We start from the raw sequence: 15,371 nt of genomic DNA on the forward strand, positions 1-15,371 counted from the left end.
GTATATTATTTCTTATTTTCATTTTAAGTTTGGCAAATACATTTTGTTCACATACAGTCATTAACAACTCAAATAGCACCAACTGAAGCACAAGCTTGCTGCAAAGGATACCCCTCAGCTGAATACGTAATTAGCTGGCAATAGATTTTCATTTCGACACTGTCATAATAAGAAGAAAACCCTATCCATTCAATCTTCATGTAGCGTAAGGTTAGGCATCTCCATTTAAACATTTCAAACATGAAAGCATTTTCCACCCTATGAAGTGGTTTCTCTTATCATGCACACAAAACTGCGACTTCACTTCACAGCCACCTTTTGATGGACGTTAATTAGTTTTCATCGTTTTGTATAGAGGCTTTAACAGCAATGCTTCTTTAGGGGAGCTGTTCATTTTGGAGTTCTGCTAGTTTGTCCTGATTTATGAATTAATACACATAGGGCAATGAATCAAACAGACGTCGACTAATGGCACTTTGCGTAGGGCCTGTGGACATTTAAAAGATATAAAACTGAATATTTCACATATCCAATTGAAAACATGCAAAATGTACTGATCTTTTCCATTCATGCGAGAAAAGCAATGTAAGCACACTGTCTCGGCTTATTTGGAAAAAGCATGGACATGAAATAGACCAGGAGAATGGAAATACTATTTTTGTTTATGTTTACGAATCGACAAAAATAATATAAACTGGAGCGATGGAAAATGTTGACATACAAACAGACGAGAACAAAGATATAACCAATATATCTGTTGAGGTTTGTAAAAGGGAAAAAATCTAAGGAAAAATACGGGCTTTTAACATTCATAAAAAGGAAAATAAAAATCGACCTAGCGTCCGTTGTAGCAACACATCTGATAGAATTTATGTTTACCATCGAAGTAATAAAATCAAAACTAATACTCGCATTTTAGTAAAAGTACACTTTTCATAATCGTGAAGATTAAATGTATTGGAAGTTGTTAAATGCAGTGGAAAAATTGGAGTTGATAGGTGAGAGGAATTTATAAAGGATTGACTAAATAAGTTGCTGTGGTATAAACAAAGCGTTGAGATGAATGTAAAGTGATTCATTGGTGGATTCTGTGATGCTGATGCAGAGCGTAAAAATCAGTAGAGGAATGTTCGTTAGTAAATGAGGTGCAAATACCCTTGAATAGTGAACATCGTAGCCAAGTAGAAGTAGTGCATAGTTAGTGAAAAATGCGTATCTTTAAAAGGAGCGGTTGCTTTTGAGTGGGAATTGTGCATGACTCCAGGAATTACATGTTTGTTTCATATTTTATAAAGTAACAAAAAACAACAACATAAAAGAGGGTTTATGCCATCAGGTATAAGAATGACAACGATGCAGGGAGTAACAATGATTTTTACAGGCAATGGTCTTGCTTTAAAACTTATTTAGAAGTTGAAATAGTGAAAGTGTACTTTATAGATTATGCTCTAGTCTTAAACGGCAGATGAAATTGAACCGATTTTGTATTTTTTATTTCAAACTTTGTTTTACGTGACGTGCAGTAAATTACACTGCTTAAATCTGAAAGTTTTATGATGTGTGATGAAGAAAGACAAAGAACAGTTGCTTCTTACGACTCTGTATTTTCCTTAACATCCCATTGTATATTTCAACAGTTAACTAACAAAAGTAAGTCTTTCGTTTAATACTACTTTTTTTCTGAGATGACGTATCAACCCGTGTCTGATATGCTGTGACCGCCAACTATCATTTCTGTCATTGGTCAGATTATAATACTCAAGTTCCTCCGAAAACGAAACCTGTAATTTTGAAGTTGTTGACGATATTTCATAAAGTGGTTAACAGATTTCATTGAATTTATCTATAACAATAATATCCGATGGAATCTGATCTTGTTTGTCCTCCCGCCCGGGTGACAGTAGGGGAAACATGACGTAGCCACCCAACCCCTGCAAACCAATTTGTCCACCCAGGGTAGACAAAAAAGATACGGGCCAACTCGTTCGGAATCCTTTCGACGAACAAGGGAAGGGGCATGGCTGGCGAATGCCACGGGTGACCAAACACCAGCGACCACACACAGGGCAGCGAAGGATTAAAGAAGCCGTGAACCAAATCTCCGTACAAAAACTGCAGAAGTGGCCATTAATTAAGTGGCAAAGCGTCAGGCTGTGAGGATGAACTCGAACTAACTCTGAGTCAACACGGCTCATAAGAGGGAAAAAAACAACGATCGTTAATCAGGCAATTCAGTGGTTCACTAATACCGAGGGAGAAGGTGATAAACAAAGCAAAACTGCAAAGTAATATGACTCCCTTACAGAGTTCATCAAACTAAGAAAGAGCTTAAATATACGAGAAACGTTACTAGCTATCTATTAATAAACTTAAACTATATTAAGATCAAAAGGTTGGACATAACTATTAGCAAGTTATAATTAACAAATATAATGAAATTATTTTAATCTAATAATAAGCTATCTTCACTATCATCATCACCATTAGTAGAAGTAGTAGTTATTGTTGTTGTTGAAGTAAGGGAGTTATGTAAGTAGTGGCACAGCTGATAGGAGGCATCACTGATGCTCATCCACTTTAAAACAAACAACTGCTCTCTCCGGGAATCCGAAGAGCTTTTACGTGATTAGCAATTACATTCATCAACAGTTTCATTACGGTCAGATGTTTATCTTCATTATTAGGTCCTTAAACCTCATCTGAGTGGAATTACACCAATGATCTCATCTCCATTTACATTTTATCATTTCTTCCCTTATTCAAACGAAAACAACTGCGTAAATATTCTAATGTTTATATTATGCATTACAGTGGTTTTGTTTTATAATGTGTGAACTCGCTACAACGCTTTAATTGTTTCAGGCCCTCCCTTTGCCTCTTCATTTTCCTTTCCATTTGTTACCACAAACAGAGTCAACGTCCATTCCCTAACAAAAGGAAACGGCTGTTTTCACGTTGGGCAGTTCTACTGTATACTTTGGTCTTTCCCTGTGGTGAATGGTGATCGTTAATAGGAAGGTTGGAATCCTCACTCTTTTCTAACGATCGTTTTATACTTTTCTTTATAAAAGACATTGGAAGTCGTTATTCATATCATTCCTACAGATTTTGTATATAATTAAAATATATATATATATATATATTATATATATATAGATATATATATCTAATATATATATATATATGTATATATATATATATAGATAATATATATATATGATATATATATATATATGTATATATATATATATATATATATATATATATATATATATATATATATATATATATATACACTATATATATATATATATATATATAATATATATATAGATTTATATATATATATGTAAGTGTTTACATAATAAAAATATGGAATGTTATTCCATATATATAAAAGACTATAAATAAAGAGGTCAACCAGATTGCTTGCAGGAATGTGATCAGACTAGAGACGCTAAAGATGACGTATACAATAAAAGTAGGCTAAGATAACATGCCATCACCTGTAGTCATTCATTTGTTTATAAACTTTAGTCCAAGCTCCCTGCTTGAGACAACTACCGCGACCTATAATTCAAACGGCCTACGTGATCTGTAGCGTGTCTCATTTTGATTGTGTGTTCGTATGTAACTATGTCATCTGATTGTATGTTCATATGTTCAAGCTACTGTCTGCTCCTTTATGACTTGTAACCGAGATGTAGAACGGGCAGAATAGAGTTAGCTATCGTCATTAGAAGACCTGTACCTCTTTACCTAAGCTTTATCATGTAGAGAGAATAGAATTAGCCATTATCATTGGCAGAAGCGATCAAGCTATCGTCATTAGAAGACTTGTACAATCATACCTGATCTTCACTATGTAAATTCAGAGAATATAAGTATTTTTGTACTTCGTGGTTTCCACTAGATCCTCACCTCATCACCGAATCATCATGAAGTTTAACAACATCATCGTCATAACCAAGAAGATAATACAGACTTCGTAGTGATCTACAAACCCCAAGACACTCCATTGAATATGGAAGTGCAATACCAACCGACTTAGCGTAAGATTATCGCAAGTCTAACATTACCTCATAGGGCGCCTTATTATACAAGGCAACGGCCCTAAAAGTGGTGGCAGCGACTGTACGCGCCTAAAAGTGGTTGGCAGCGTCACAGAAGAACTCTACAACGTCCTACGAAGAAAAACCAGAATAATAAATCATGTATCATAAGAAGTCAACGACGACGGAAGCAGCAGATCTTCAAGCAACCTAGTATCATCGTTTAGTGAGCGACTTCAGAAAACAACAAGAACTCTTCAACATCGACGAAAGCAAGAGATTCTTCAAGCAACTTGGTATCATCGTTTAGTGAATAACTTCAAGAAACAAACCGACGTGTCCCTTTTCCTAATGGCAACGCAAGCTTCGTCTCTCTTTAGAATCATTCAAGAAAACATCGTCAGTGAGCGTTTCCGGCACTTCAAGAAACAAACCGAACGCGTCTGCAGCATCGGATCTTAAAGGGCTCGAATCATCGAAACAACGCGCACGGGGGAAACTCAAGCCAAAAACCAGGTCATCCGCTAAATAGAGAAGGAGGACCAAGGCCGTGTGTCATTATCGGAACACCGTGACTTCCTACAAAAGCAAGCTAAGTACAATTTTTTATTCAATTTGGGAGTAACTTTGAAGTGTTTCCTTTACAGGTCGAATTTCGTTATTCCTGTGGCTGAAGTTACGAGACATTCTTAATCTTACTTTTTTACAGAAATTATCTACATCATTGAGATTTCGCTACTTCGAGTTTTTTATCTTTGAGTGTCTGTTTCCAGAAGTTCTACTGAAATATCATAATCATATACTATGTTAATTTTATCATTTTGGGTGATTATTAATCCCTTACGTAACAAATCATATTAAACAGTGAATATGCTTTTATAGGGTCGTTAGGCACCGTAGTGATAAGAATACACACAAAAACAAGTGGAACACCCGTACAAATCTAGATAAATTAGAGGTAACACTATTTCGGGTCATGACAATAAATGCTCCTTTGCAAGTCCCGATCGCAGTTTTAGCCTTGAGTTTTTTGAGTTATATAAAATATCGAACCTCAATGACTCAACTTAAAAATACGGCTGGATTGCAAGGAATAACATGTCTATAAAAAACTTACATTAGGCTAAATGCGCTGACCAGGATCCCTCACTAATTCAAATTTTAGCAAAGAATGAAGTAAACAATAGCAATTACAAACAGTTAATATTGAATGCAGTAGAGATAACTTATTCTAATAGTAATCGCTCAATTCCTAATAGTTCGTCATTCAATCGTTCTTTGCTTTATACGTAACTAGCAGCAACATAATGCTAAAAACATACAATACGTTGCCGATGGTAATAAAGAGAAGGATCCCAATTATTACAAAAAGACATAGGTAAACAGTAGCCCTTTCAGAAACAAACAAATCGTGCTTAAAGCATACTTGGTTACTATGTCATCTAGTCAGCGGTCAAGGTCAGTTAAATCTGCCGAGTGTAGCAAGCAAAGCACATTCCATTTAAGCGACTTCAGCGGAAAGGGAGAGCGATGTTGGAAAAATTAAAAAGGAATTTCCCTATGCATCACACGACAGTATCAAGTAATCAGAGCAGGTTCTAGTAATTTTAATACATTAAGTTATTATAAATACTGGTGGATTAAGCCCAACTGTATGCGCCGTAAAAAATTAGAATATCTTGTTTTATTTCTTTAGTACACGTAATATCCTGTATTTACGGACTCACCGTCTGTTGTTCGAACTTCCCTAATGAGAAGTCCGGATAAGCGAGCGCTTACAGATACCTCTATAGTTATAAAAAACATTGATCTGTATCTAGTGTAAGTGTAAGATATCACCTCCTGCAAAATAAGGCGTGTTTATCAAAGGAAAATTCTATAAACCTTCAAACATATTAAAATACGTTTGAACAAAAAAGAGACAGTTAATCAAATAATAACTTATATAGAAGAACTATATATTTGTCTCATAAATCGTAACATTGTTCAAATGACCCAACAGAATTCTCCCACAACCGCAGTCGTAGTTTGCACGCAAAATCTCGAGAAGCATGCACCCTCGAATGTCTTAGTGCGTGTAAAAAGACTTTGCTGGGAAATGAAATTTTAATCCTTCCCGACACTCTGAAATATAACGATTTCCGCGAACAAAGCCCTAGACACGGTTGACTAGCAGCAACAAGTTAAATCTAGTGATCCACAAACGTATACATATCGTGGATACGGAAGTCATAAATATCGCATTTTTTATTGTTGCTAATTTTTAATCCCGCCCAACCAGTCGTAGATGAATCTCTCTGATAATCTATCTAAAGTAATATCCGTAAAGTCATTCAAGCAGAGGTGATTCAGCAGAATTTTTATCTTTTATCTGAATACCAGGAAGTTTCTCCACTAGCGAGTGATCTCTGGGGAAAAAAGGATGTCATTGAAAACAAAATACGGTCTAAGGACAAACATAAAGCTATATACGTACCACCTTCGCATAGACTCTCAATGAAATTTCAAAATAGAGATAAATGACGAAGTTGAAAAATGTTATTAATAGGAGTCATTGGGAAATCAAATAAGCCATATAATTTTTCCCTCAAACATCATGCTATAAAAGATCGGACTTGGCGTATCTGCGTAGATTTCTGTCGCTTAAACAAGGAAACGACTCCCGATAGTTTCCAGTGCCATGTACCGACGACATCTCATTTCTGTTAGGTTAGAATAAATTTTTCACCAGCTTGGACTTACTTAAAGGCTTTTACCTGATACCATTACCTAAGTGATTGTACTTCATATACCGTTTTCAGCATACTCAGGGGACATTATCAAATTTTACGTATGCCTCCGGCTTACGTTGAGCCCCAATTATAATATAGTGTTTGGAGACTTTTTAGGGGATACCCTACATGCCTATATGGTTGGTCTTATAATCTTTTCTAATACCTTAGAAGTACATTCACATAAACTAGAGCTAGTGCTACAGAGACAAAGACAAATAATCTCAGAGTAAAATATCTAAATGTGAGTTTTTAAAAACCGAACATGTTTATCTAGGTTTTATGTGTCTAGTCAAGGTCTTAAAGTAGTCCATGGTAAGGTGTCGGCTATTCATAACTGCCGGTACCTATTAACGTAAAAGGGGGATACAGCACTTTTGCGCTGTAGTGGGTATTACAATCGTATGTAAATATGTAACTCTTCAATCATGACAGCTCCTTTAACAGATCTTACGAAGAAGAGCGTAGATTTATTATGGTCAAAAAAGCATCAACAGGCGTTCGATATCTTAAAAGCGGAATAATGCAGCTCACCTAACTTAAAAATCCCTGATTTAAATAAGGAATTTTTTTTTTTATTTTAACAGACGCCTCAGACCAAGGGGTAAGAGGGTATTACTTCAGTAATATGATAAACAGTTCTTCCCTATAGCTTTTTTATTCATGTAAACTAAAGCCCTCTGAAAGTAAATATACAGTAATAGGCAAGGAAGGGCTAGGCATCTTTAACTCACTAGTACATTTTAAGTTCATAATCTATGGCTATCCTGATAAAGTCCTTACTGAACATGAGTCCTTTACCGAGTTTTTCAAAGGCTTTAATCACAGTCCAAAACGAACTCAGTGACAAATGATCATTCAGGTCTTTGGAGGCAAGATAAGATATCTACCTGGGAAAGCAATTATCATAGCTGACGCATTATCCCGCAATCCCGCACCATACTGCAAAGAACCATTAATTAGACTAAAAAATATAGAAACATCCGTGCCTATTGTTAAAACCGTATCTAAACAAGAAAATTCCTTAACCCAAGAGATCGCGAGCATTGAATATCTGGGTTGGAGCGCAGAACTGTTACAAACTGAACAAAGCAAGAGTCAACAGACATAACCAAAACAATAAACACTTCGAACGGAAACAGAGTCAGCAGCAATAAGCAAACAATAAACACTTCGGACGGAAACAGGGTCAGCGGCTAAGCAAAACAATAAACACTTCGAGCAGAAACCCTAAAGCAAAAGTATATTTAAAGTAGTGTATCAGAATTATGTAATCAAATGTAATATTATATGCAGGTGACTAACGACCAGGTAGTAGTAATAATCTCTCTCATACCAATCGTCATAAACTGGTTGCATTCCGTCATCCAGGGTTCCTTATTATGTCACAGAAAGCCAAATCACTATTTTACTGGCCTACGATGCTTACAGATATAAAAGCAACACATAACTAATTGTAACATGTGTCATGAAAACAAGGGATACACTAAGACACCTGTCAGTTTAAGGGCCTATCCTGTGCCAAATCAATCCTTGAAAGAATATACGTAGAATTATTAACAGAATTACGAGTCTGACAGAGCAAAATAAACACTTCTTAGTGTTAATAGTTCTTTGACACGTTATATAGAATTAATAGCACTAAAAACAAACACCGCAATTGAGTGTGCTAGGAATATTTATGAGTGCTAAATCAGTAAACATGGAATTCAACACATGATAATCTGACTCGGGTGGTGTAAATCAAATATAATAATCTCCTTAAACACGTTGTGAATTCCTATCCATTAAGATAATATATTTTATCGCTCAGAGTCAATCGGTTTGGTAGAATAGAGATAAATAAGAAAGTGTCAATGTCTTACGAGTTACAACTCGTGATATTGGATCCGAACTGGATTATAGCGGTTCTCGCAGTTTTAAATACCTTTATCATTCATATCTTGATACCACAAGTAGCCTTATACGGTACGCCGCTAGAACACTTTTCCACATATTCAAGCCAACCATTAATTTAATATCAAATATATATATATATATATAAATAAATAAATATAAAATAAATATGGATACAAGTGGAGTCAATATAATACACTCCGTAAGAAGTCGGAAGGGTTACAAATTATAATAAAAAAGGAATCACGATAAAATCAATAAGCAAAACGTAACCATAGGTTAATTAAATATCCAAATATATATGCGTAAAGATTTGAACTCTAACTTAACGCTTTAGTAATGACAAATAAGCTAAAAGTTCAAACACACATCAAAACCTACTGACATATTGTCTGTCCCGGTGATTTATATTCGTAGTCAAAAAATAAATAAATAAATAAATAAATAAATAAAACAAAATAAAATAAAAGAGATTTTAAAGTCAGGAAGTCTAGAAGTGAAAATGTTATCTATGGAATAATCCTATATGAATCTTATACAGGGCTAATAATATATATGAATTTGTATGGAAACCTTTTCATTAGTTTGAATAAGGAATATTTAATTCAACATAATCATGCCGATTTCCAACAAGAAACTAATATATTGTTCAATTTTGGTACTGTTTTTTTTTTTCAGACATTCTTTTCATGTGGGTCGAGTATTAAAAAACAAAAATTTATCCTAACGTCGTATTTATTACAGCAAGTAACGTAACTCTTAGCTGGCTGAGAGCAATCTCCTGCCAAGTGACGACGTCATCATTGCCGTATCAGCATTTGTTCCTTTTAACCTCAATAATCTGCTTACACAGGCTTCATCTGTGTGTCGTCTCCGCTTGCGAAGCAGATTGACTGGAGAAAGGAATGCTTACCTCATGAACTTCACATGTGGTTCATAGGTCACATGACATACTACATAACCTATTCTTATCCGTGTGTGCAATGCAACTTTAGTTAAGGACTTGCAATCATTTTAAAATTAATGAACAAAATTAGCAAATAGAATTTCTATAACAACAAAATAAATTATTTTTTCTGAACCTCATAGACATTTAGAAGTATCAAGATATGTATATGAAATATTTACTTGCAACATTAGCCTATTACAATTCAAGTAAAACATTCATGGGAAAATGTCACATTTTCTTGAAAAACCCAAAGTTTATATAGAAATTAGCTACATAGTGGGTTTTTTCGTTGCATCTCCTACCTATTAATAAAGTTTTTAAAATTAACCTCAGAGGATGCGCGCGAGAAAATTGAATATGAAACTTTGGTTAGGGGCACATAGGATCAGATTTTATCACAACTTAATTTCAGTTAGCATAGAGAAATACAGAATCATGATTAATATTCTCTTTGACTCTTATGTTGCCTGGCAATCTTACAAATAGCTCCGTTTTCCACTTCTTTGTCTAGTAACTTACTACCAGTAATATCAAATTTTCTTTGAGATTCGTAATGATATCTATTTATTTTTTATAATTATGGATATTTTTACAAGTCATCATAGACCTGGATAGGTTCACTCATTGTTAATGCCATGGATAAAAAAGTTTGTACAGCTGACTCTTTTGAATTCCATAAAAAAATCAGCGAATTCATGTGGGTTAAGTCTGGTCTTAATGGCTTTCTTCCCCCCTGTATTTGGATGTCGTCTGAATTTACTTTGCCCTTGACAAGTATAATTTCACTTTCAGGCTGATTAATGGAACCTGGTTACAGTATCCTGCAGTACGAGAGTTTCACATCGCAACTTCAAAAAAATCGTTCGTTGTAGCGGACGACTACAGTCAAGTAACAACTGCCTACAATGTGAAAGGAATTTCTTGCACTTCTTCGACCGACACCGTATCCCGTCGTTAATCTCGTTTTAATGCGGAACGCTCCGGCGGCTGTCGGAAATCGACTACAAAAGGGACATACTTCCGACAATTACGACCCGAAGGATATTCAACTCTACTTTGCTGGCGAAGGACTCGTGCTGGGGATGATTTTATTCATCGCGAATGTAATCGTGTGGCTTAGGATGCAGAGAATAAGAATGAGGCCGAAATAGAACGTTGGACCGCCAGACAATTTTCCCCTTGTTTTAACCATTGAAATTGGCCATTTCATTTGGCTATAGGTGGTTGTCTGGAACTGTGTAATGGACGAAAAGTTGTTCGAACGCTAGTTAAATGTGAAGTAGTATAACCTCGGTCATGTATCCTATATATATAAAGTATCATGTATCCTATATATAAATGATCATAAATAACAGAGTCGAAATATATCTTTGCGTGTACGCAATAGGAATCTATTATTAAATGATCATAAATAACAGAATCTAATATATCTTTGCGTGTACGCAATGGGAATCTATTTAAAGTGCACATATATTAATCATAATTATATGAATCCATATACACATGTATAACAAATCAGGTAGCCTATAATCAATCTGTTACCTTTATCTTACCAATAACTGCAGTTATCATTATAAGTTAGTATAGGATTAATGAATCAGATATATAACAGTTAGCATAAAAATCAACGAATCAATCAGCATAAACATTAATAATTTTATCGATTCATATATGAAATTTTTATCAGTTAAAATATGATTTTTATCATGCTTCTATGCAATTATCAGAGTACATTAGTATTTTCTGTAGCATATGTATCTTAAAGAGATGAAGTGAAAAACTGTATCAGTATATATCACGTGATCACTATTATTTACGAATATTATATGCATATTATGTCTAATATTTTATTACTTGAATCTGTATTGGTGTACACCATGAATTTTTTTTACTTATAAGTACTTTCTATTTTCACATAGTGTCTGTATCACACTCCTATAAGTCAAATGCAAGTCAAGCTTGAGTAATATTCAGTGGTTGGTTTTGGTAGCTGACCGAGCTAATGTAAGTGTTTACATAATAAAAATATGGAATGTTATTCCATATATATAAAAGACTAAAACTAAAGAGGTCAACCGATTGCCTTGCAGGAATGTGATCAGACTAGAGACGCTAAAGATGCGTATACAATAAAAGTAGGCTAAGATAACATGCCGTCACCTGTAGTCATTCATTTGTTTATAAACTTTAGTCCAAGCTCCCTGCTTGAGACAACTACCGCGACCTATAATTCAAACGGCCTACGTGATCTGTAGCGTGTCTCATTTTGATTGTGTGTTCGTATGTAACTATGTCATCTGATTGTATGTTCATATGTTCAAGCTACTGTCTGCTCCTTTATGACTTGTAACCGAGATGTAGAACGGGCAGAATAGAGTTAGCTATCGTCATTAGAAGACCTGTACCTCTTTACCTAAGCTTTATCATGTAGAGAGAATAGAATTAGCCATTATCATTGGCCGAAGCGATCAAGCTATCGTCATTAGAAGACTTGTACAATCATACCTGATCTTCACTATGTAAATTCAGAGAATATAAGTATTTTTGTACTTCGTGGTTTCTACTAGATCCTCACCTCATCACCGAATCATCATGAGTTTAACACATCGTCGTCATAACCAAGAAGATAATACAGACTTCGTAAGTGATATACAAACCCCAAGACACTCCATTGAATATGGAAGTGCAATACCAACCGACTTAGCGTAAGATTATCGCAAGTCTAACATTACCTCATAGGGCGCCTTATTATACAAGGCAACGGCCCTAAAATATATAGTATATTGATAGCTCTCGAGGCTGAGATAAACACCCAGATTTGTATGAATGATAGAAATTACGACTTCCAATGTCTTTTATAATGAAAAGTATGAAAGGGGCATGATGACAAAATGAAAAAAAAAATACAGAAGAAAATTAACTCGGAATTTAAATGTTCGTCATGTTGAAAAAGTAAATGTAATGAATCAAGAACGTAGTAAACTATGTTGGTAGCGCAGAAAATAATGTATAAAAGCTAACTAGAACTCCACAGATTGTCAATGGTAGATTACCTTCCCATACTGTTGATAAAACAGTACCTCAAACAACTGTTGAATTTGCATCTAACAAATTGTTATTACGAACATATAATCAGTTAAGGAAACGTAAACAGTCTGTTAGGCGGAGACAGAAGGACGTGATGCTCACGTCCTACATGTGACATTTAATTGTGAATCGACCGTGTATACTAAATGCCTCTCCTGTCATCACTGAATGTTAATATTTAGTTAATGCTTATTTACATATTTAGTCAAGCTTTAAAAAAATCAGGTATAATTTTCTTTTCTTGGTGACAAGCATATATAAAAAAACTATTTTCTTCTTCCTCACAGGAGCCACTGAATAAAGGGTGGATGACAGAAGGTAAGACGGACAATAACACAGCGGAATCAAAAAAATAATTTAACACAGGTTTGAAAACTCTCGGACGACAACCTTCAGTTCTACTGTACACGTTTCTGGCGTTCTGGCAACTCTCCACTTTAAAAAATTGCTTCGCTCAAAAGAGAGAATTCAATTGGGCCGCATGCACAATTCTGTGCTACAGTTTTTGCTTCTGCCCGTTTTTGTATTATGTGAAATTCTAAGATTCTAAGATTTGTGAGATGATGTCATATTTTGTTATATATTTTTCTGTTAAATTAAAATGGGCGAACAAATTTATTTGTCCATCTATGGCTAATTTCTCATGTGTACGAAATGGTCACAAGAAGTCGAAATGACAGAGAACAACAGAGGGACTTGAATAGCTCGTTAGTAAATTGCATACGAAAAGGGGGCTGGCGAGAGACATTTTTATGGAACCTGGTTACGAATTGTTTTCTTCTATGGCTTTGGTGTGTTTCCTCCTCCACTTCCTCCTGTCTGTCTGTCTGTCTGTCTGTCTGTCTATATATATATATGTATATATATATATATATATATATATATATATATATATATATATATATATATATATATATCATATCTTTACATTTACATGTCAGAAGCCAGAATTATGGTTGATTGAACTAAATCTCTCTCTCTCTCTCTCTCTCTCTCTCTCTCTCTCATCTCTCTCTTCTCTCTCTCTCTCTCTCTCTCTCTCGCTCTATATATATATATATATATATATATATATATATATATATATATATATATATATATAGATATATATATATATACGTATATATATATATATATATATATATATATATATATATATATATATATATATAGATCCCTATCTCTCTCTCTCTCTCTCTTCTCTCTCTCTCTCTCTTCTCTCTCTCTCATTTACACATTTACATGTCAGAACCCCCAGAATTATAAGTTTTATTCTCTCTCTGACCTGCCACCCTGTACAAGACGAAAATATGCAGACACTAGTTTAGTTTAAGACGCGGAGGTTCTGGTTTAAAATGCGTGTGTTTAGGCGATTATCTGGATTAAGCCTTTTTGCAAAGCAAAGGCCAATTTCATTTACCCTAAAAATTCAATCTTGGAAAAACGAGAGTTATAGGAATAGTAATTTTAAGAAAACTTGTTTCCGTATCGAATTCATGTACTAACTGAACGTATTACTTGTGAGTGAATATATTCCTCAAGTTGATATTTATATGGTACTGGAACCTCACCTTATATCGTTATTCATATTTTTTATTCAACTTATCAAAATTGAAATAAAGAAGACTGTCTGAATAATATTTTTTTCATGCTAAATCACGTTCAGCCTACCGTATTTTTAGGAACAAAAAACACACTCACAGTTCGCAAACAGATACACATGAGGTATGCACACACAACTAACAGGGTTATGGACCGCAACCTCACAATAATATAAACATGTATAAAATAGAAATGGCAACACCTTCCATTTCAACCTTTTCCAACGGAAAATATGGGAAATACACACACATACACATTAATATATATATATATATATATTATATATATATATATATATAATATATATATATATATACATATGTATATATGACTGGTAAAATGTACTGTTACGAACAGAATTCCATCTATAAAAATGAGCCCCACCCTTTAAAAACACCAAAGTATAGAGAGAAAAGTACTATATTTCAGACTGCTGTCTCTCTCTTCAGGTATATGAATCGAAAGGTTTACAGAAAATGGTGGTATTTATACCAAGAGATCCTTCCACAGGTAAGCCATTTTGGTCACCCCCGCTGATAATCTTCCTTTAATCTTCTTCAGCGTTGGTTGAATGAAAACTTCGTCGATCACATCTGAAATCCACGCTCCTTTTTGAGATGTTCATTACTGCCTCTCTTTATAAGGCCGATTCCATCAGTTGCTGCTATAAATTATACGTGACAAATTCCAGTTTATTCTATGGTTATGTTCATTTATATGGTTGAAAATAGCTGAGTCTGTTGTCCATACCTAACTGACCGTTTGTGTTGTATTAATCTCTAGGCACTTTTTCTCCCAGTCACATTAAAACATTCAGAAGATTTTTGTCACTAATTCAGAGAAGCACACATACCACTTCACTACATAAAACTTTTAAGCCTTGATGTAGATTCCCTATTCACAAAAGTACCAGTACAGGACGTTCTTCAGTTTTTGAGGGAAAAATTATCCCCCTATTCAGATCATTTCCCATTGGCACTTGGCAAAATTAATAAAAAGTTAGTTGAAATATGT

Source organism: Macrobrachium nipponense, chromosome 17, assembly GCF_015104395.2.
Source record: "Macrobrachium nipponense isolate FS-2020 chromosome 17, ASM1510439v2, whole genome shotgun sequence".
In the NCBI taxonomy this organism is placed as follows: Eukaryota; Metazoa; Arthropoda; class Malacostraca; order Decapoda; family Palaemonidae; genus Macrobrachium; species Macrobrachium nipponense.